Here is a 23163-nt window from a genome sequence, read left to right as displayed (position 1 = left end):
CTCTCTGAATCTCTGGCTGGGCGATAATATTTTAAATGTGCAGGTTGGAACTGCAGATGCTCGTTTAAACTGAAGATAGACACAAAATGCTGGAGTAGCTCAGCGGGTCAGACAGCATCACTGGAGAACATGATAGAAGACACAGAATGCTAAAGTAACTCAGCGGGTCAGACAGCTTCCCCGGAGAATAGGAATAGGTGCCGTTTTTAATATATTTTAAATATTGACCGTGTTGATGGACGTATAAAGAGAACAAAAAGAGATTTTGGACTTTCGGTTCCAGTTCAGTTGGTAACAATGTGTTTCTTGCGTTGAAACAAGATCCAATGTGGTGTCTTTCAGGGGTTCAATGATTGGCGTTGGTTCCCAGAATTATCCTTGTTTCCGCAATCAGCTCGCTGCCCTTGTTCCCGGAATGAATGGATGCGGCGGCGTTCGACCGTTTGGACTGGCGCTGCTATGAATCGGTTTTTGGTCTCTCCGCTCGCTGCCCTGGCGCTCGGAAGTTATGGCGGAAGTTGTTCGCTGACTGGAATTCAATCGCTCGAAGCTGAGCGGAGGGAATGCTGCTCTACCCGTAAACGCTAATTCCTGAGGTAAAAACGGTGTCTTAATCCGTCAGAAAGGCGATGTTTCCTTCCTAAAGCCGGCGGCCCATAAAATGTCGGCGTGCGTCGCGCTGTCAAGCGAACGAACCTGGGGCCTAAGGTTTATTCCACTATTATCTCTTCGAGGGAGCGAGGGATGATTCCATTTGGATGTGAACCTGCTCTCATAACAAATCCGGTTACCTTGTTTGCATTGGTCTCTCTGTTTGCTGAAAAAACTGAAGTGCAATTTAAAATTGGTTTTGGAGGCATTTGTCTGCTTTTCTTAGTCAACCGCACCTGCTACCGGAGGTCCCGCCTTTCCTTTGTGGTCATTGGCGCCTCTGGGGAATGTTCGCTCGGTGGTTGCACGGCGGAGCTGTCAGTTCTTGGAATAGGGGCGGGATGTCTGGCGCAATTAGTGTGAGTTTACAATGGGTTCATAATAAAAGGAATGTGCGTCTAATTTAGTTGAAAGTGTGGTTCTGTTGTGGTGGGATTATAGGTATTGTAGCAAGCTAATTTCCCTTTCTCCCTCGAGGAATCCGATGATGGCCCATAATGGCTCTGAGACCTGTAGCTATTGAGTGCTGCAGGTGTGTTGTCAGTCATGAAGATCTCCCTCAGAAGTTAAAATCAGCTGCAATGCACGGCGTTTTATCCACGGCCATTATTCAAGATTGATATCAGATCCATTTGGAAAGATTATTTTGATGATTCACGTATGTATTTGTATTTCTCCCCCGTTGTTCAGTTGCCCAGAGTGAGGCCTTTTGTGTAACAGCAAACCCTCGCCTGTTCGCAAAACAACCATTGTTGAACGGGATCAAAAGTTTTACACGGTGAAGGTTCGGAAATCAAGATCTAAATACGGTATTGTTAAGAAGATCAACACATCTTTGGAAGTCTGATGTATTGATCACACAAATGTAATGGGTGAATTCCCTTAGTCTAGAAGGCATTTCCGAATACATTGAGTGAAGGTGAAACTCGTATTGCAATTGAATGAAACAATAAAGTACTGTCCAAAATTTGTATGCGGTTTCAGTAATTGATTGCTAAAATATAGTGTTTAAACACAAATAATGGAATGTGGCATGTTAGCCCATTGATCAGTATTTTAATTAAGTTTCAAGTTTAATTACTGTTATTTTTACAGGTATAAGAGAGCAAGAATAAGGATTAAACGTTCTGTCCATTCTTATGATATTGACATCTAAATTATAGCAACTGTCATTGGGTGCGTTTGCATTAATATGTATCCACATCATAAGTGGCTTATATTTTGAAGTGTTTAGAAATTCTTTCTTTCACCACACATTATTTCAGTTGTGAGAATGAGATTTATTTATTTAAAAATTTTCTAAAAAATGTTCTTTACGTCTATATCATTTCACATGTCTTAAGGCAGGTGCCAAAATTGCCTCCAGATTCTGCCAATGTATATATATAACTTACTTGGGTGATGTGATAAAGACCTGAGTTTGATTTTACTTTTGTTAAGTTACTTTTCCACGTCTGTGTCTCCAGCCTATGCAATTCACCTTCAGTTACCTGACTTAGATCAGATATGACAAATGTCCATGGTGAAAGTGGCACAACCAGCAAGTTTGCATACTGGCAGAACAGTGCAGCTCGTAGAGTCACTGCTACGCAGCGCCAGAGACCCAGGTTCAATCCGGACCTTGGGCTCTGTCTATGTGGCGTTTACACGTTCTCTCTGTGACTGCATGGGTTTCTCCCTGGTGCTCCGGTTTCATCCCACATCACAAAGATGCGCAGATTGCCAGGCTAATTAGCCTCTGTAAATTACCCCAAGCTTGTCGGGGGAGTGACAGAACCTGGGAAAAGCTGATGGGAATATGGGGAGATTTTGAATTAAACATTACAGCACAGGAATGGGCCCCAAGTTAATAATGCTAAGTTAAACTAGTCTCCTTTGCCTGCATGTAATACATATCCTTCCATTCACTGCATATCCATGTGCATATCAAAAAGATTATTGAATGGCACTGTTGTATCCACTTCCATTACCACCCCTGGCAGCACATTTAAGGCACCCACCTTGCCCTGCACATCGTTTAAACTTTACCTATCTTCCCTTAACGCTAAAATACACTTCTGGTGGGATCAGAAATGCATTTTCTGTTGACAAACACAGCAAAGCTATTAAATGGAACTAGGTGTCTTGTTCTTTTGAGTGGCTGCTATAAATTTGAACATAAATTGCAAAGTTTTACTAAGCTTACATTATTCTACGGATGAAAGCAGCAATTAGCAATAGCATTGTTTCATGACCTTAGAAGCTACTTACTGCAGTGTTACGTAACTTACGATAATTTCCCAAGATGGCAACTTGTGGATTGCTGGGTTACATTCTCTACAGCATCTTGTGTTGGTATGTTGTGTCACGCTAAGATCTTTGATGATATCAGTGCTGAAAATTTCACTAATATTTGGAGTTATTGTTGTTGTACGAATGTTTTAATATTCCTGAAATATTTTGCTGCTTTGAAAAGCATATTCTGTATTCTGAACTCTGAACAGTTTGCCAAGTGGTGGGGATGAAAGTAAATGATGATTGAAGTTGGCAGCAGTGGGAAAGATTTTTCACAGTGGTGGTTATAGCGGATTTCCATTTGGTTAAGATCAAGGACTGACGACCAGTTTATATTAGCATTCAATCAGTTAGTTCTGGGTAATGGGCATCTCTATTCTGTGCAGGAGCAGCAATTTGATGACCATTTACCACATTGTATTCCTGTTGCCAAGGAACACGGCACTGCATTTCAGCTACTAAGTCTAGACTTACGGGGGGCGGGCGGGGGGGGGGGGGGGGGGGGGGGGGGCTGTGTGCATATGATTATAAATGCTGATGTAAGACTGAAAGGTGTATAGTCTGCTTTTATAAATACCTTGGTGTTTGTGCTGCCTGGAACAAAAACTAACTGCTTAACTATCTTTTATTTTCCTTGTCTTCTAACTAGTTCTGTTTGTTCCTATCATTCTGATTTTTAGATATATATAAATTTGTAAGTCAAAAATATTCCATTGTGCGTGCAGTTGAAACCATGTACATTCATTAGGTGGAGAGAATGGTGGAGTGAATTGTAATTTGACCAGGGTGTGCAGGTGTGATTTCCTATTCACTTTTAAAGTTATTCATTCTTACTGACATTCCCTCATTTGGATAAACTTGTCACATTGAAGGTATGCACTTCTGCCAGTGTTACACTGGAATGCCGCCATTAGTGATGGGATGGAATTGTATTGTGATGTTTACATCAAAAATTTCCATTTTGTCAATTTAACCATAGAAATTTTTAATGGAAAAGATCAACATGACGTGCACTGATATGATTTTTAGTCTTTCCATTAAAATCAAAATTTTGCCCATGAAAGAAGTTTAATGTATTAAAAATGCTAATGTAATAGTAAAATTACATTATTAATATTGTGAAGTCATTACTGAAAATAGTAATTGATAATTTCCATGTTTGTTCTATGGTATTTGTTTTACTTTAATTGTCTGATACATTGCCATTTCCACTCAAATACCCCTCCAGCAGAGGTTCTGCAAGTCCCTGGAGTCTTCCCCTTTCATCTTCCCTGTATTTTCCCCTTCGCTCTCCCTATTGTACTTAAGTTTGAACATTATATTTATGTACAGTATTATCTGATCTGTTTGGATAGCATGCAAAACAAAGCCATTCACGTACCTCTGTGCACGTAACAATAATAAACCTAAAGATTTGTCCCTGTCTTGCCTCAAGCGCCTGCCCCGTGGGTTGTGCGTTCAGCCTCGCCTCCCAGCTACCTCAAGCACATGCCTGCCCACCGTCTTGCCTGCCTGCTGTCTCGCCGGCACATGACTGCCCTCTTTCCTAGCTGATACCCCTCTTGCCCGGCTAGTGCCACTGGCTCGTGCCCACTCACCCTCGTGCCTGTGGTGCCACACCTTAATACCCATTCTCCCAATGAGTCCCTCCCCCCACCCCTTCGCCGAGTCAAGATCTCTTGCTCGTGTGATGTACCCTCTCACCTCATGTCTGTCTTTCCCTTTGCTGTTTACATTGCTCGTGCTTCTATCATTTTCTGTATTTGTATATTTTTTTCGTTTCTTTGCTTTTTATAATCAAAGCCAGTTCTCCAGATTGTCTGGGTGGAAGACTGTTGTGATATTCACAGTTGCCCCAAAAAACCCAACACCCTCAATGTGCCATCTGGATGACTCCATCCGAGTGAAATTTGATCAAAGCATAAAATTCCAATAGAGCAAAGCACTTGCCTTGCACTCCCACTCCAAAGAATTCAAATAGACAAAACATTCCCTATTCATTATCTTTGTATAGATCTCCTTCCTGATCTATGCATAAAATATTCCTTCTCTACAATGCCTCCATCTGTCCCCTCCCCCAAACTCACCCGACCTATTTTTCTGATTCCGAAAACTCTGTACTGCTGCACTTTACCCGAATCAACAACGGCATGTGTGGAAGCTTAGTCAGTTTTGGTGTCGAAGATTGCTTTTGTGTGATATTTTTGTTTGACTTGTTAAATAAATAAAAAATAAGCTGTACAGCAGAGTTGCATTATTATCCTTATTTTATCTGGAATTTCTGATCAAAATGTAACATTTTTCAAACTGGTCATATGCTAAAGGATTCATTTTGTAACAAGGATATTTTGTTTCATGCATACTGCCTTTTGAGCTGTTTTTGTATTTCAACAATGTTGTGCTATCTGTATGGTTAAGCAGGGAACTTAAATGTAGTTCAATTTAGAGATACAGTGCGGAAAAGGGCACTTCGACTCACCGGGTCCGCGCCGACCAGCGATCCCCATGCATTAACACTATCATACACCCACGAGGGACAATTTTTACATTTACCAAGCCAATTAACCTACAAACCTGTACGTCTTGAGTGCGGGAGGAAACCGAAGATCTCAGAGGAAATCCACGCAGGTCACGAGGAGAACGTACAAACTGCACAGACAGCACCCGTAGTCGGGATCGAACCCGGGTCTCCGGTGCTGCATTTGCTGTAAGGCAGCAACTCTACCGCAGCGCCACAATGAATGAATCTATAAGTTCACTAACAACATCTAACTTGTATTTGTCGAGGCGTTTAACATAATAAAATGCTGCAAAGTGCTTCTCAAAGGGGCAAATAGATTAGAAATGGAAAGCTGAGCCAAAGAGTCTAATTAAAGTATTGGGAGGGGGAATCGAATGTCTTGAATGGGAGGAGTCGTGAGGACTTAGGAAGAAAATTGCAGAGTGCAGTGCCGATACAGTTGAAGGCAGAAGTGGAAGTCTTGGTGATGGACAGTTGAAAACTCAATTGACTTGAATAGTATCCTGAGGTTGCAACCCAAGATTGTGACCAGGAGATGGCTGGTAGTTGCTGTCAATGGAATAGCATTTATGTTGACAGAAATTGTAACCATGGCGTTGGTCTTTTCAATATTTAACTGTAGGCAATTGAGGTATTTTCAAAACTGGCTCAGAAGATGTTGGTAAGAGACAACAATGTAGATAGAGCAGGTCAAGGGGGTAGGGGGAAAACAAGAACTCCTGGCGTGACAAAGCATAAGTGGCAAGAGAAGTCTTGGCTAACATGATCTGACTGATTTGATGGACAAGAGTAGAAACCAGTGAGAGAATTCCCAATAATCTGCATCACAGAAGAGAGGGCTTGGAAATGCGTGGGACAGTCAAGCTTTGATAGGAAATGTACACCCATTGTGATATGGGGTACTGTTTGACACTAATTGCAGCTATTTCAGCATTTTGGAACCTTATTGGAGAAACACCGGCATAGATTTTTTTTTTGGGGAAAGGTAGACATGTATTCGGGAGGTGACGTATTTGGTCTTTGGATAGGATAAAGAGGTTGGTTGTCAGGTGGATGTTTGTGAAAGAGGAAATGGAGGATAGGCTTGTTGGTGGGAATGATGTGACTGGCTGTGAATGGTATGCGGTGCAGCACCTGAAACGAGGGGAATCATTTGTGTTAATGGTTAGAATGGGGCCAGAAAAGAAAGGTGAGCACCTGGTAGTTTAATTAAAGAGAGATATGATTCTTGTGCAATATTTGAATTTGGAGAGTTGGAAGGGAAACACAAACGTGGATACAGGAAGAGAGCAAGGACAAGACCGATTAGAAGAACATTTGACGGTTTGCAGTGGATAACTGTGGATTTGTAGTGAGATAACTGAGGTAATGGTCTCAGTGTTGGTGATTTAGAAAAAATGTATGGCGTTTCGTGAGCAGGTTTGGGAAGGGAGCAAGTTATTTTAGGAAATTATTGGTTGTGTAGAAAAGACCTCCCTCCGAGATGCTGGGTTGTATTGGATTGTTTTGGTAGAGGGCATAGGGTTGGAAAGGATATTTAAGTGGCGAGGGCGAAAAGGAAGTTCTCAGAAGTGAACTTGATGCGAGTTCTTTGAAGTGAAGTGGTCTGTCGGGTCATCAGCCTGAAATGTTCACTTTTTTCTCTCCACAAATGCTGCCTAATCTGCTGAGTATTTCCAAGGTTTTCTGGTGTTTTAACACATTTCCAGAATTTATTTTTGGTTTATATTGATATTGGACAGAAGCAACAAATTATATTAGCTCAGGGGGTGGACTGGTCTTGTCCATTGGACCCAAATAGAATGAAGTGAAGTTAGTAGATCGATACAGCTCTCTGGTGAATCTCACTAAAAATTCTCACGAAAGACCTTCCCCCTGATCAGTGTGGTTCGGAGTACAGTGGAAGAGTAAAGTTCAGGAAGTCTGGACCTTGCTGAAGCTAACTTGCAAAGATTTGGTCCTTGTTCTTGGCTGATTGGTGAGATTCCTTTGTTTTTGCACAACGCAAGGATGGTGGTAACATGTGTAGGATGAAGGGTCTGGACCCGAAACATCACCTATTTCTTTTCTCCAGAGATGATGTCTGACCCGCTGAGTTACTTCAGCTTTTTGTGTCTATGTTCGATGGTGGTAACACGCTTAGCTTTAAACGCCCCTTGTGAGCCACTAAAAGTCTCAATGTTTCCTGAAATCAAGGCCTGTGTTATGAATTCCGAAGATGGTTCCTGACAAGGGAAAGAACAGCACTATTGGAAACTGGCACCATCGCTTTCTTGGCCCGCAAATGAGCTGTTTCTGCTTGGAGGTTTTTACTATTTACTAATATAATTTTCCCCTTTGATCTGTTCACCAGAGAGTAAGAGGAATTGTACCATGGCTTGGAGAACCTATACTGGGAACAGGATATAGTCAGTAGCAGGCAGGCACAGTGACCGAGAAAGCTGACTGAGTTTTCCGGATCACTAGAAGCGAAACACAGACACCCTTGAGTCCCCTCCTGATATTTCTTTCTGAGATTTAAAAAAATGATGCAGGATCCTTGACAGAACTATTAGCTCTACAGTTGTGTATGGTTAGCAATTCCTTTTAAAGTTTGCCAGCTGGAGCACCTATTTTCACAAAAGCATGCAAAACTACTTGTAAAAATACACTTATCCAATTCCTCTCTATGGTGTAAAATCGTCTTGCAATGAAAATCAGAACATCTCTCAAATTAGGTAGCTCCTGAATTCATTTTCTTTAACCTCAATTGTTCTTTGGTTGCACTATGCTCAAAATTAATTTTATGAAAAGCACACGAGAACCTGAAAAAAATGGCTTGTGGGAAACCCTGGAATCTTTTGAGGGAATATTAGCATTGAGATGTCTCAACAAATATTTACTGTTACCACCACTCCATGTGAATTACTGCAGTGGGGAAAACATGAAAGCTGTTGCACCTTCCTCCCTTCTCCACGATCCCACCCATGTGTATGGCAGCATCTCTGCAATTTTCCTTCAATTCCTAGGCATCATTAGCTTGGTATAGAGCAATGGAAATATCAGATTTGCGATATGAGGGTTTGGGGCAAAGCTCAATTGTTAAATCTTGGTATTGCACAATTCACTACATTATATCTGGTGCTGTGGACTGAGGGCATCAAGCACAATCTATGATATTCAGCAACACAGCAAAATAAAGGCAAATTAATTACCACACAAAAGAAATGGAAGTGGATGCCTGGCTTTGACTTTTTCTACTCTTTCTGAGACAGTGAACATTTTGTAACCTTGACTCGTAGTCTCCCTCCAAAAAATAATAAAATTGCATCATTGTTTGATATGATGTAGAAAAGGTACTTTCATCTCATTGGGTGAAGCAACACAGTTACATTTGCATTGAAGAAAATTCATAGATCAATTTATTGGATTATTGCTCCTTTTAACACAATATGCTTTTGTTGTGAAACTTCTGTTGTGTTACTGACACATAATATTCCAAGCTGTCCAGCTATGATAATTTTAACTAGTTATTTTTTGTGTTACTGTCCCATTCTGTACTTTTTGCCCCTTTCGGTACTCTCCATTGGTCTTATCTGCACCCCATGATTTTAAAATGGCTACTGAAATTCTTGAGAGAAAGTATTGAGGCAGATCGATCTAATAGAAAGTTAACGGCTCAGTCCAGCGGTGCTTGCTTTCTGAATTTGTATTTGCTTTGAGGTATGTTATTCACAGTCATTCTTAAGATCGGAGTGACTGTCGTGAGATTTTGGCCCTCTTCCTAAAGGAATTTTATTTGAGACTTGAAATTCCTACATCTATTCCCAGATGACTGTTTGCTTTTAGCAGAAACAAAACTAAGCAGAAAATCATTATTGATGTAAACAAATATTGTATGTTTCATAACAATTTATGCTTTAGCAAATTTGAAAGGTCAATTAAAAAGACGATGCCTACTTATGCATGTGCAGTGAATTGAAAACAAATAGACTTGAAATAATCGGGAGCAGATGTGACGATCACTTGCTGAATCATAGCACTGAATCATATTTAATTAGCAGATTCGTATTGTCAAAGTTGTAAACAAAAAGGCACTTTTATATTACAATTCCAGGTAAATTGCTCACCCTTTTATCTGAGCAATCACTATTTCAACTTCGTCTCTTGGGGGTTGAAGCATATAATTTGCTATCAATGGTGTTGCTAAATGTGAAAGACTAATAACTGCGCATTGCCAATTAGCAATCTTACTTTCTTGTTTAGTTTTGCTACACATGCTTGGCACTGAACCTTACTCTCCCGTCGTGTTACTTATTGATTCATACTGACTTCCTAGCTCCCAATATGTTTACAAAACATGGCCTTTAAAATTTAATCATGCCTGCACTCATTTTCCTCTCTGTTCACTTTTCCATAAGTTCCCCTGACTTTGTCATTTTGTGCATGCCTTCATTTATTTTATTGTTTTTTTTATAAACTTGGTCCATTCCTACCATGCACCCTTCTGTTAATCTAGCCTTAAAACTTGTCTATTTCACCAAGCTTTCCTAACTTTGCTTAATTTTAATTTAATTCTTAAGTTCATTCTTCTTGATTTGAATTCATTTGTAGCTGAGCATCTTGCTTGCCATAGACTGGTAATGTAATACATTGAGAATTAAATCTGTTACTTCCTGGTAAATATATTGCTTAGTACAAGTGGGATGACTTCTGTTGATATAACCGATCTTAACTTTCTATCAGTGAGGATACAAGGGTTTTGACTCCAAACTGTATTTTGTTGCTGGAAAGTACTCTTTCATATACCATATGCCATCTTTACCACTCTCTCAATAGCGTGGGAATCGCCTCTTGCAATGCAGAAAGAGGCCATTCAGCTCATCAGGTCTGTGCTGGCTCCCTCCAGCAAACACGTCAGTTCCATTCTCTTGCGTTCACCAACTACTCCTTGACTTTCCTGCTGCATACCTACGCTAGGGGTGGTCAATTAAACTACCAGCTGGCATGTCTTTGGGATGCGAGGGAATTATCCGTGAGGTCTCATGGAGAATGTACAAACACGATGTAGACGTCACTAAACGCGATGATCGAATTGAGTTTCTGGAGCTGTGAGGCAGCGGCACTAACTGCTGCACAGATGGCGATCACCTCCAGTCAGGTGTGACTGCTGCTCTTGCGTTTAATCCTCGGTTTGTTGTGACTCAGTTGATTTTGGCTATGGTGCTGCAGTTAGCCACAGCATATTGATGCAAATGTAACTACCTCCTGATATGTGCAGCCTATCATTGACACTCCTTCTTCTTTCTATCCCTCCCCCTCTGCAACTCAATTCATGTGTTTATTCTTTTCCAAAATGTCGCCTCTCCCCCCCCCCCCCCCCAACTGATGCTGCTCCAAACACTTCTAGTTTATGTTTCAACTTTCCGGCAACAGTGGGGGGTTTTTGCTCCAATTGCTGATTATTACTGTTTCGTTCCTGAAAGAAAGCTAAGTATCTGAGGAAGATAGAATTGGACTGTGTTGTGATGTAGGCAGGAGTTGTATATCTTGTTGTTTTGATGTGTTTATGAAAAAATATTGTGCACGCGAGGTAGCCTTGATGTCATTTTTTAAAAATGCGACAAATTATCTTGCCTTTTGGGAATGGAAGGGTCAAGGTTGATAAGAGTGTTTTGCATATAATTCCTTATATTTAGCACATTGCAGCAACTGATTCCAGTGGCTTGATCACAAGTCCCCTACTTGCTCATTCATACTACACAGTTTCGTTATTTCTGGCAACAAAATGCTTTAAAACCCCACGCAGGCACTGGCTTAACTACCACTTTCTGATTTCCCTTGTTATCTTTCATTCTTCACAGCCTTGATATTTTGCTCTGTAGATTCTTGATTAAAACACTTTTTGCCATGTATAATGTAGGTGTATACAAAAATATAATTTAATTGCAATATCCAAGTGAAATAAATAATTTTTCCTGTTTCTTTTTTTTTTAAAGTGTCATTTTGAGAAGTAACTGGTGCGCTGAATATTCCGTATTTTGCACTACAAACACATGGATCTAGTTACTGGGAATACTTGATGCTCGGATTAGGAATTCAAATGACAGAAGTGATTTTGAAAGATTTAGCCCAGTGGCATTCACTTGCAGGACTAATGAATGCATCCATTTGATCCTTTGGAATTTGCTTATAGTTGAAGAATTTGAGTGAATGGAAATGATTTGGTCCTTTGGAATTTAATGTCAGTGGGTGTACATGGGAAGGGATTTGGTCATTAGAGTTTGTCAAATAATGGAACTGAATGGAAAAAATATAACCCTCTCAGCTCCATTGGACCAAACTATCCTTCGATCAAGGAATGGGTATATTTATTTGGTGTTTACCAGATTAGGAGATGTTTTAGCAACATGTTTTGAAGTGCAGCCAATCATTTGTTAGAAGCATTAACTACTTCACCTTAATTTTACTCCGCGTTGTAGGGAAAAAATGTTTACCCAAGAAGCTAATTCATGACCGACATTTTGGTTTCTGAATGTCTAGTATGCATTTCAAACATTGCACTTCACTAGTGGAAAGATATTGCCAACATTGTCTCTGCAAGATCTCCCAAATACACTGGAAAGATAAGTGAGCTAACACATGTGGTCTCTGTCAGGCCAGCGTCCCAGGCATTGAGTCCCTAATTACACTCGGTCAGCTTCATGGAGCATGACACATCGTTCACATGCCCAAAACAGAAACACTCTTCCAAGCTCTGTCGTGGAGAAAAAACTACCGGGTAGACAGAAAAAGATTTAAAGATATGCTCAAAGCTGTCTTGAAATGCAGCAAATTACTTCTCTGACTCTTGAGAATCCCTGGGCCCTCAAAATAGAGAAGGAGCATTCAGGGTAATGTTGAGAGTGCATACAATGGAGCCCACACAAACTCTGCGTAAACGGTGGAATGAGTGAACCACCTTGCAAACTATCCACCCATCTGCCTTGTCTGGCACCTCCTGCCCCATCTGAGGAAGAGCCTGAAGGTCCCGTCCTTTCCTTGTCTAGCTACAGCAATGTAGTTGACATAGCTTGATAGCAGCACAAATGAGATGGCTGTGTGCTGAAGGAAAAAGTTCCCAGTATGTGTTTCCACATGGTGGTGGTGGAACCAACGTGATGAGCAGTGATACCTGTGTCACAGTCATATAAGACACATTTTTATATCATGACAGGAGTGAATGTGGTAAAACCCTGTATTCTCACTAAGTTCATCCTGCATGTTGTGTGGCACTGCCATCATGCTAAAAGAATAGATTCAGAAACTGGAGTATAAATCTGGGCTTTGACGTTTGACGGCACTGGGCCTGTATTCGCTGGTGTTCAGAAGGTTGAGGGGGGGACCTCATTAGAACTTTCAGAGTAGTGAAAGGCTTGGATAGAGTGGATGTGGAGAGAATATTTCTACTAGTGGGAGAGTCTAGGACTAGAGGTCATAGCCTCAGAATTAAAGGACGTTCCTTTAGGAAGGAGATGAGGAGGAATTTCTTTGGCCAGTGGGTGGTGAACCTGAGGAATTCTTTGCCACAAAATGCTATGGAGGCCAAGTCAATGGATATTTTTAAGGCAGAGATAGATACATTCTTGATTAGTATGGGTGTCAGGGATTATAGGGATAAGGCAGGAGAATGGGGTTAGGAGGGAGAGATAGATACAAAACGATAGAACTTTATTTATCCCAGGAGGGAAATTGATCTGCCATAGTCGACTTGATAGGCTGAATGGCCTAATTCTGCACCTATGACTTATGAAATTGTGCAGAATTTCCATCCACCTTATCTGTCAGATTCGTCCAACACAGAAACACATATGACCTTATGATACCTGAGCAAAAGTGATGAATCAATCATCGGCTACAACTCCTAGCCCAGCATGTCACTAACTCTGTCAGTACCATCAAACCAGGGGTCCGTGGTAGACACAAAGAACTGGAGATGCTGGTTTAAAAAAAAAACGCAAAGTGCCGGAAAAACCGAGTTCAACCCTGGTTCATTAAGTAGTGTGGAAGTGTATGTCGGGAGGAGCGCCAGGCACACTTTTTAAAATGTGCCCATGTGCTGAATTTACCACAAAGGACAATGTGGGTGAAACAGTGAAAGCAACATAACAGTACAATCAATGGGTCAAATCAAACCTGTCCGGCCAAGCTATGTATGGTTATAAATAGTTGCATACAATTAAATGGCTCAAGAGGAGGCGGTCAAAAAAGGCAACCCCATTCTTCAGAGCCCAGCATGTGTGCCAAAGAGAACACTTGAAGAATTTACAGCAATCTTCTGCCAGAAGTACCAAGGGCATGATTCAACTCTGCCTCCTCCTGAAGTCTCCACTGTTATAGAAGCCTGTCCTGAGCCAACTCATTTAATTCCATGTGATATCAGAGAGGGTTGAAAAACAGCCAAGGCTTTGAGCTTTTCTGAAGTCTCAGTTGTAGTGGGGGAGGTTTGGGCTTCAGAACTAACTGTGCCTCCAGCCACGTTTTAACAGTACAACTACAGTGCTTGGCATAGACCCATCAATGTGGAAAATTGCCCAGGTACGTCCTGTCTGTGAAAAGCAGGACAAATATAATCCAGCCAATTACCAGTTGATCAATCTGATTTTAATCATGGGAGGGATGTTATCAAGCAGCATTTACTCGATCAATAACCTGCTTTTCACAGGACATACCTGGGAAATTTTCAGCAGAACCCAAATTAAGCATTAGTGCTGAATTTACGATATCATGACTGTCCTTGGTCAAAATGCAATCCAATTAAGTTTGACTGAGTTTGACATCAAACAGCTCAAGTGAAATATGGAGGTGGTGGGGTGGGACTGGATGGGGTCTGAGGGGGTAGGGGGGTGGTGCAGGCACTGAGGGGGTGGGGGAGGTGTCATTACAACCTGGAGGTATATCGATCACAAACAAAGATGGTTGTAGCTTAATAGACAATAGGTGCAGAAGTAGGCCATTCGACACTTCGAGCCAGCACCGCCCCATAATGTTTAATGATTAATGTTTTAAGTGTCACAATGTTTAATGATTAATGTTTTATGTGTCATTCCTAACTGTCATTATAAGTCATGTCGCTTGTGGGTGAAGCACCAAGGCAAATTCCTTGTATGTGAATACTTGGCCAATATTCATTCATTCAGCTGTTGTGATATCTCAATCCAAGGACGTTGCTGCAATAGTTCCTCAGGGCTGTGTCCCAAGCGAATCCTTGTTCAGCTACCTTCCAAACGTCTCTTTGTGTCGCCTTAGTAATCTGTTTTTTTGCACAGAATGTGTATTTTCATAAGTAAAGTTGCCCTTGAATGGTTTGGATTTGACCAGGCCATGATACATAATTGAGCACTAAACCAATCTCACTCATTTTCAAAATCCTAGATGGAGTTTTTCATAAGCTTATTATTCTGTTTTTGTGACGAGTAACAGATTTACTGGTGTAACTTGCTGAGTGCAATATCCAGGACTCCAAGATAAATGAGTACATTGCTAAATGGGCTTCAGTCGCTCCCAATAAAATCTAAAGATAATTAAGTGATCTCTTCTGGTTGGTCATGGTTAGAAGTAACAAAGCTGTGCCGATCAGAGAAATCTTTTGCATTCATCTGAGGGCCAAATGCGGCCCAATACTCAGTTAATTTTCTGTGTGGAGAATTATAACTCGGGTGATATGAAATGCACCTCTGAAACTATTCCTGAAAGAGGGTGTGTCTCATGTAGGTGGAGCCAGGGGAGGAAATATCAAGTGGACTTTTAACACCAAATGCACTTCGGTGTTGATGTGGAACTTGGCTGTCAGTTGGCTTTTGGATGCTGAGCTTAAAAATTATGTAAAATTAATGCTTGAATCAAGAAATCTTTTGTTAAAATGAATGTGAAATGGTTTGGTTAAGTGGAACTCAGTTGGCATTAAATGTATTGATTTGACTGAATCCAGATTAAAACAATGCAGGTCTCTGTTAAAGCAAACATAAAATGCATTACGTAAGGACACTACATTTAAACCTCATAATATGTTTAAGAGGAATATTTTTTGGTAAGCATACACAGTTGGAGCGACGAGAGAAAGTGTTCATTTATGTTGCTGAGCAAATTTATCAAGTCAACTCTTAAGGTACGTTGAACTGTCTTTTATTTTGTCAGATCAACAACTGAATTCAGGGCACAACCTATGCTGGTTTGTACTTTACTTTTAAACTAAATTAAAGAGGAACTTGTATTCTAATTGTCATGGAGTTGAAGTCATTTCTTTGGCAGGAATCAGAGATCTGGAATTTTTTGGTTATAGCTTTATAAGAGGAAATGGAACTCAAAAGATAATACATGTAAACTTTGGGTACAGTTCCTGAGCTTATTTAAAGACTGGACAACCTGTTTCCCTATATTAGCATTGTATAGTAACTTAGTACATTTGCAATCTTTAGCCTCATACTTTCAACAGCTATGCATTTCAGAGACTTGCTGTGTCGCTATCCTACAGCCTTGACTTATAAGCGCCCGATGCAATCAAATCTGGGGAAAAGGTGATGCTAATCCTTGTATGGCTGTAAGACAAATTTATCTATCAGAAGGTCCAAACTACACAAAGAACAAACAGTTATTTTGACAGGTAGACACAAAATGCTGGAGTAACTCAGCGGGTCAGGCAGCACCTCTGGAGAGAAGGAATGGGTGACGTTTTGGGTCGAGACCCTTCTTCACTGATGTCAGGGCTTTTTGCCAGCTTGTATCAGCCACGATGGTGCCTTGAGGATCTGCGCAGATCTAGAAATGTTCCTGATAATGTCTGCTTCTGTAGATACTGACTTTTTACTCTCAAAATTGTATCCTCAGCATAAAATACAGCCTGAACCAAGTCCCCTCCCTCCACGTGGCTTCTCTTAGTGTTCAAGGTGAAAATCTGGTTAATTTGATAAAACTTGTGTTCTTGAACTACGTATGGAGGAAATTGACAAGTGCATCTTACTTTCCAGTGTTTCTCTGTTGTCCTCTCCATTTCTGTGCTGAAATTCTTGAGTTAGACAAAGAATGGTTCTGTACACTACCATATCAAAGCTAATTTCCCCTGACTGATGTGCATTGGGGATCAATTGATAAGAGGTGAGTGTTGTCATTGTCTCCAAGTGTGTCATAATTGAGGCAAGAAAGTCCAATTAAGAAAATTTGGAATTTCTGCCCTGTCTGTGGCTCATCAAGGGTGGATCGTAGAAAAGTAGGTGCAGGAGTACCTCGTTGCTGTTTTTTCCCATATCCCTTGATTCCTTTAGCCCTTCGAGCTAAATCTAACTCTCTCTTGAAAAGAGAGAGTTAGATTTATCTCACTTTTGATGACTTTCGGGGTTGTCAGGCTTTTGAGATCTTTTTGAAGTCCAATCATTGTAAGACTTGTGCAGAACCTCACAGCAATGTGATCATGACCAAATAATGTGTTTTAGGGATGTCAATTAAGGGTCAAATATTAAACTTGACACTGGGCGAATGTGTCTCCTGTCTAGTGCTACAGAGTAATTTGTAACCCCCTTAGAGTGGTTAGCACGCAACAGAATTGTACCTCGGCACACGTGACAATAAACTAAACTGAAACATCTCTCTGCAGACAGGATCTCCGGCACAACTTGGCAGCTTAGCTTCACCCGTCCTGCACTGGATCGTTGTGTAACTTTGATTTATGTGCTCAAATCTCTTGACTGTCTTTAGCCCACAACATTCAGACTCCAGAAGTAACACTGTTACTCGGTAGCATGTACAGTTTTGCCCAGTACATTGTAAGGGTTGGCCCATTGCATTCTACTGTAAATAAAATAATTTGAAAATAATCAAATTGAAGGTTGGTGAGGTGAGCATCTCCCTGGTTCTTCAGAGAGGCTGTATCACTCGCCCAAGCTATTGTTTTGCATCTGTCGTCATTATTGTAGAGCTTCGTATCACAGTTGTGATCTCAAATAAAAGCCAAGGGGAACTGATTGGCATCCCAGAGGACATGGGTCATTAGTACAAAATAGCCTATTCTGTTCATTGTTTCAGAGTGACTTGTCACTGGTCATCTGAAAGGGAGAGCGTTGCTTCCGACCAAGCACAACTCCAACCTTAGCCACAATGCCTGCATGAAACAAAGATAAGCGAAACTTGGGTTTAAAGGCTGGTGTGTAGGTACTGGATTACCCAGGGGAATCAAAAAGCACTTGAATATCTATTGTGTAGGAAGGAATGGCAGACCTTCTCAGTCTGAAGATGGGTTTTGACCCGAAATGTCACCCATTCCTTTTCTCCAGAGTTATTCCAGCATTTTGTGTCTTGAATATTTATTGATTCTAAAGAGGAGTCATCAAAGTAAATGTATTTGTAATTTTGATGCAGAATGCCTTCCCATGCTTGAAGGGTGCAGTGATGGGATGGTCAATGGTGTATGTTCAGAAAATAATAAAGTAAGCTCTCAACTGTATTTTAAGTTTGCAAAATGCTAGTCTATAAAACAGCTTGTGAATGATGTTCGGTAAATTGAGCTGCGACAGCAGATAACTTTTTGAAGTATATGAAAGGGTTCTTTCATATGTTTTTCAGGATTTGTCTGGAAGCTGCTGGAATACTCTCTGTTTTCAGAGGAATGCTTTAATCTCCAGCAAAAAATGTAGTGTTCACAATTTTAAATAGTTTCAGAAATTTCCATCATCCCCCTTCACATCTCCTGTCCTGTGTAATTACACTTCTGACCTAGGAATCTAATTGCTGTATTTTGCAAGTTGAATCATTTACTTGAATGTTTTTGTTAAAAAGGAAATTGTAAAGTTCTGATGATGGTTTGTATGTATATATTTAATGTTGTCATATTTATATTTCCTTATAACATGGTCTTGATGGGCCAAATAACCTACCGTGTCAGCTGTCAGAACAGTCCCATCCCCCCCCCCCCCCCCCCCCACACGTATTTCCCGGAAACTTATTCTCTCGCACATGGCTATCAACTTTACTCTCACCCACTCCTCCCCACCCCACCTGGATTCTCCTGCCATCTGGCTTCACCTGGGGTAATTCACAGTATTACACAGCCACTTAACCTAACAAACCACATCTTCAGGATATGGAAGGAAACTGGAGCACGGACAGAGGGAGAGAGGTGGGTAGAAACCCATGCAGTCATTGGCTGAGTGTGTAACCTCCACACAAACAGCAATCTTGATCTGGATCAAACGAGGGTTGCTGGAGCTGTGCGGCAGCTATACAGACTGCTGGGCCCAGGGGTCTCTTCCCCCAACCATGTGGTTAAACAAGATCAGAATTTGTGCAAAAAGAAAACTGGCTTTTGAGACATGAGACATTCTTGTTGTCTGCCAATTGAATGAAAACTTAAGTTCTGATGGATTAAATTGTCTTATGGTTTAATGCTGTGTGTTTTTTTCCTGCACTTGCTTTGTATGAAAATTTGCATATTCTGGGGAATCCTTTTGCATTTGGACAGGTTGTATGTATAGGAAAGGTTTAGAGGAACATGGGGTCAACATGAGCAAATGGGACTAGCTCAGATGGGGTAGCTTGGTCGGCATGGACGTGTTGGACAAAAGGAGTGGACTGGAACAATTATGGGCATCCCTTAAGGTATTAGTTTTTGGAAAGTGAGCAAATCTTTGGATAGAAATTGTAATCAAACGCAATGAATTTCCTGTGATCTTTTAAAAGGGAGAGGAATTGTATATTTTACATGCCGTAAAATAAGAAAATTGTGATGGATTGTGATGGATTAGTTTGGAGGGAAAGAGATTATTGTTAACTGGGTATTCATTAAAAAATAATGGATGCCTCGTGATTGTGTATTGTGGAATTATAGTGCGCCAGAAACTGTTTCATTTTCACTGTGTGTCAACCATTTCAATCCAAGTCAATTCCATCAAACAATGCAGATGATAGATACAAAAAGCTGGAGTAACTTACAGGCAGCATCTCTGGAGTGAAAGAATGGGTGACGTTTCGAGTTGAGACTCGGGCAGAGTCAGTCTCTCCTTCTCTCCAGAGATGCCGCCTGTCCTGCTAAATTACTCCAGATTTTTGTGTCTCTCTTTGCTTTAAGCCAGCATCTGCAGTTCCATCCTAAACAATGCAGATGAATGTGCCACGAAAGCCAGGCATGCAGGGACATGTCAGGTGATTAGTGGGTGGTGGATTGTAATCGGACGTAATGTTTCTTGTTGCAGTCTCAAGAATACCGTTTTTGATATTTGAAAATATACTGGCGATCTACCTGTATACCTTGAGGGGCCAGTGCAAAAAGAATAGTGAGATTATTCATTTGCTGAGAAGATTAGAAAAAGGAACATTTTTAAAGTGTAAAACATTTTGTTGATGTTGATATACAGAGGGATCTTGGTTTCCTGGTACACAAAGGTAACTTTGAAGGTGCAGCAGGCAATTCAAAGAGCAAATAGAATGTTGTTTTCATTGCAAGGATTGAATTGCAAGATTAAGGATATGTTTGAGATTGCACCAGGCGTGCACCTGGAGTACTATGTGCAAGATTTTGGCAAGATAGATCCACAAAAATGATTCCTGAATGAAGGGGTTGCCTTATTGGAGAGAGAATGAATTAAAAAATGACCCATACTGGTTTAGAGGTCAAAGAAATGATCTCTTGGCAATTCTGAGAAAGTTTGAGGGAGTACGTTTTACGAGGCTATTTCTTCAGACTCAAGAGTCCAGATTTGCCAACCAAAAATTGAACTATTTGGATGATTCCCACAGTCTATGTCCTTGTGGTTATGGCAGGTACATTTTAAATGTACGGTTTCTGCCACAGCTATCTTTTCAAGCTGCAAAGTCCAAACTTCCACTGCTCCTTTGGGTAGAAAGGAGGAAGGTTTTCTTGACTCCCTTCTAAACTTTCTGCCAATTTTACTTTTCATTTCTCTAGATATCAACCCTGCTTGCCATGGAAATAGGTCCTTGTTCTCTAATTTTGCTCATGATTTAATTTTAAACCTTTTTTAATTCTTTGTGGTCTATGGTCTAATAACCTTATTGTTTAAGCTCTCTTGCAATTTTAAACATCAGACTTGAGTTGTGCAAAACCTATTTTTTGAATGAGAGTTCAGGTTTACAATTCAGTGCACGTAATTTCGACCCTCCGAGAGTTGTTATGCTCTCTGTATTCTCCCATGCATTATTATCCTTTTCAGAATTTAATGCTCAAAACACATCTGGAATGTGGAGTTACATAATTTATGTTTACATTTTCTGTTCTAATTCCATTATGTCTTAGCTGACTTGTCATAGCCCGTGAGATCCAAGGAAATTGTAACGATAGATAATTTAAGGGCCTGTCCCACTAACGCGACTGTTTTCGACCTTCAAGCTCGATGGCACTCGCCTGAAAAACCTCGAGCTGAATCGACCGTCAGCGATGAAACCGCGAGCCGGATCGACCGTATGCATACATGCGCGCGCACGCACGCGGCGGGGGCCAGGGAAAGCGGGGGAGCGCTGTCTGAAATTCACACCTGCGATGAACAGGAGGATAAAAGACGGCTGGCACAGTTATGGTAAGTCCTTCAGAGAGCGCGGAGATGGGGGGGGGAAGAAGGAGTGGAGACACTTTTAAGAAGCCAGACAACTTTTAATAAAGTTTAGCGGGCATTTAAACAATACCGGTCAGTTTACTTTTTTCTCAACAAGCTTCACCTTTGATTTCCTTTGATTACCTACGATAGCATTACTGCCTACCTCGACTAAATCTACGAGTAAAAAAATATTGATTTTTTTTTTCTTCCCCCCCCCCTTTTCCCCCATGGCGACCTTTTTTTACTCGCGGGCATTTTTCAGCTTGCTGAAAAAAACGCCGCAACCTAACTGATGCCTCGAGTACGCAGGGACTACTCTCAAGCATGAAGGGGAGTTACAAAGACCTCCTAGGACGTCGTGTCGGCCATGCTGCGAGAATGAGTCGAGGGCAAACTCTTCTAAAGTCGCGAATTAGGTCCCCGCAGTGGGACAGGCCCTTTACTTGATGTAATACACTGTCAATATCTTTCAGTGTTTCATAGAATGTGATTAATTTCTTAAATAACATTTTGCTTTTGTATATCATCACACAGGTTCAGATACATAACCAAATACATCTCTTTAATAATGATGTTCCAAAAGTCTAAATTGTAATTCTGCTATCATTCATTCTGAAATTTGGAGTTATCCTCTGAAGATATAGCCGATGCTACACAGTCAAAACTTTAATGACAATTAATGGCCAGTGGCTTTGTGTACCCTGTTACCGATTCAGATTACTTTATTGACCTATATGCCAAGGTGCAATGAAATTCCTTGTTCACATGAAGCTTGCAAACAGTAATAATAAATACAGTAGCAAGTACAAGTGTAAAACAACAAACTTGTCTAATTACTTGGCTAAATTTTTCATTTATTGTCGCTAGCTTCAAAAGTTGCATTAATTCACCAAAATAAATGGGGAAGTGCGCCTGGAAAATCCGTGCAATATTTTCATGATATAAATATTGATTAGTTTTTATATATACATCCTACAATAGGGTTTCAAGTTTGGTTGATCTGAGTGAGTAAATGTGCTGCTTAAAAAAAAAAAAAACATTTTTGCAATTCCAATCCAAGTATTTATTTTTGAATGCGCCACTTGTTTATCTGCTTTCTGTTGTGCCAGAGGTGGATAAATGTTTGCTAGTCCCTTGCATCTCTCTCCAAGTGAGAACTTAAATCTTGATTAGAAATTTGAAGAGAATACTGTTTTCCTCAAAGGTTCTATAACTGATAAGTCACAGTTTTTGAAGGTGACAAAGGGAATTTGGTGCCGCTTGATAGAAAAGTCTTAATGGGTAATCGGGCAGTATTGCAATGACAACTGGCTAACTTGTTTATTCTAATATACCATTTGAGTTAATTTATTTCCTTTAATGAAGAAAATCTCAAATTTTCCATGTGGTGTGTGAGCAACAAACCTGAAACTTTGTGGAGGATTATTAATAGAATAATTGATATTTGCATTATTTGGTTTTAAATGTGCCCGCCTCCCTTTGGCAGCAGTCCAGCTTATACTGTTCATTTTATGAGAAATGATTCTTGCTTCCCGGTGAGCTCTGTTTTTAACCATTCAGCCCTTTGGTAATGAAATCCATTTTTAACTGCCACCCCTATAGTATGGCATTAATATAATCAATGAAACTTTGTCTAGAAACGAGCTACGCAAAGATGTGGTCGGAGAAGAGACAAGGAAACAATTGTATTTGTAATAGAAATGCACAATACTTGGTTTAGCTGGTATTCGGGAGGAGAATAGATTTTTGAATAGGCTAATTACACTTTAAATAAGCTGCTTACACATTTGCCTTTCCCATTTTGGCAGTGCTGGTAATAGACAGTATTCTTCTTTACAATCCAAAACAATTCAAGCTTTAGATATAAATTGGCATAACTAGAAAATGATGCCCTTCAGGGTGGCTTCTTATGAATAAAATTGCACAAAAGACAAGGTAGAGTTGGGCAATGAATTGAAGAACTGCTCAATTCTAGAATTTGACCAAGTGAAATTTTGTAAGCTCAGTTTCAATAATAAAAATTCCATTTTATTGGCTTTTATAATCCACTGTATTTTGCTGAACATTTACTTGAAATTAAAATGAGGTTTTAACCTCTATTGATGAAACTCTTTGTTCAAGTTTAGTTGAGTATTCTGCTATTTTGTGCACAAATGTTGT

At 40.4% G+C, this 23163-nt stretch overlaps 1 protein-coding gene across 3 annotated transcripts in view; it reads left to right on the top strand.

Annotated features, from left to right (window-relative positions):
- The first annotated feature begins 404 nt into the window (after window positions 1-404).
- Window positions 405-23163, top strand: part of ikzf4 (IKAROS family zinc finger 4) — a 94172-nt gene continuing 71413 nt past the window's right edge. For all 3 annotated transcript variants that reach the window (XM_033015842.1, XM_033015841.1, XM_033015840.1), the window contains exon 1: window positions 405-596. The gene's annotated coding sequence lies outside the window, so the exon portion shown is untranslated. The remainder of the gene's footprint in view (window positions 597-23163) is intronic.

The sequence above is a fragment of the Amblyraja radiata genome, chromosome 46, assembly GCF_010909765.2.
Source record: "Amblyraja radiata isolate CabotCenter1 chromosome 46, sAmbRad1.1.pri, whole genome shotgun sequence".
Classification (NCBI taxonomy): Eukaryota; Metazoa; Chordata; class Chondrichthyes; order Rajiformes; family Rajidae; genus Amblyraja; species Amblyraja radiata.
This window is presented reverse-complemented; position numbering and strand designations above follow the sequence as displayed.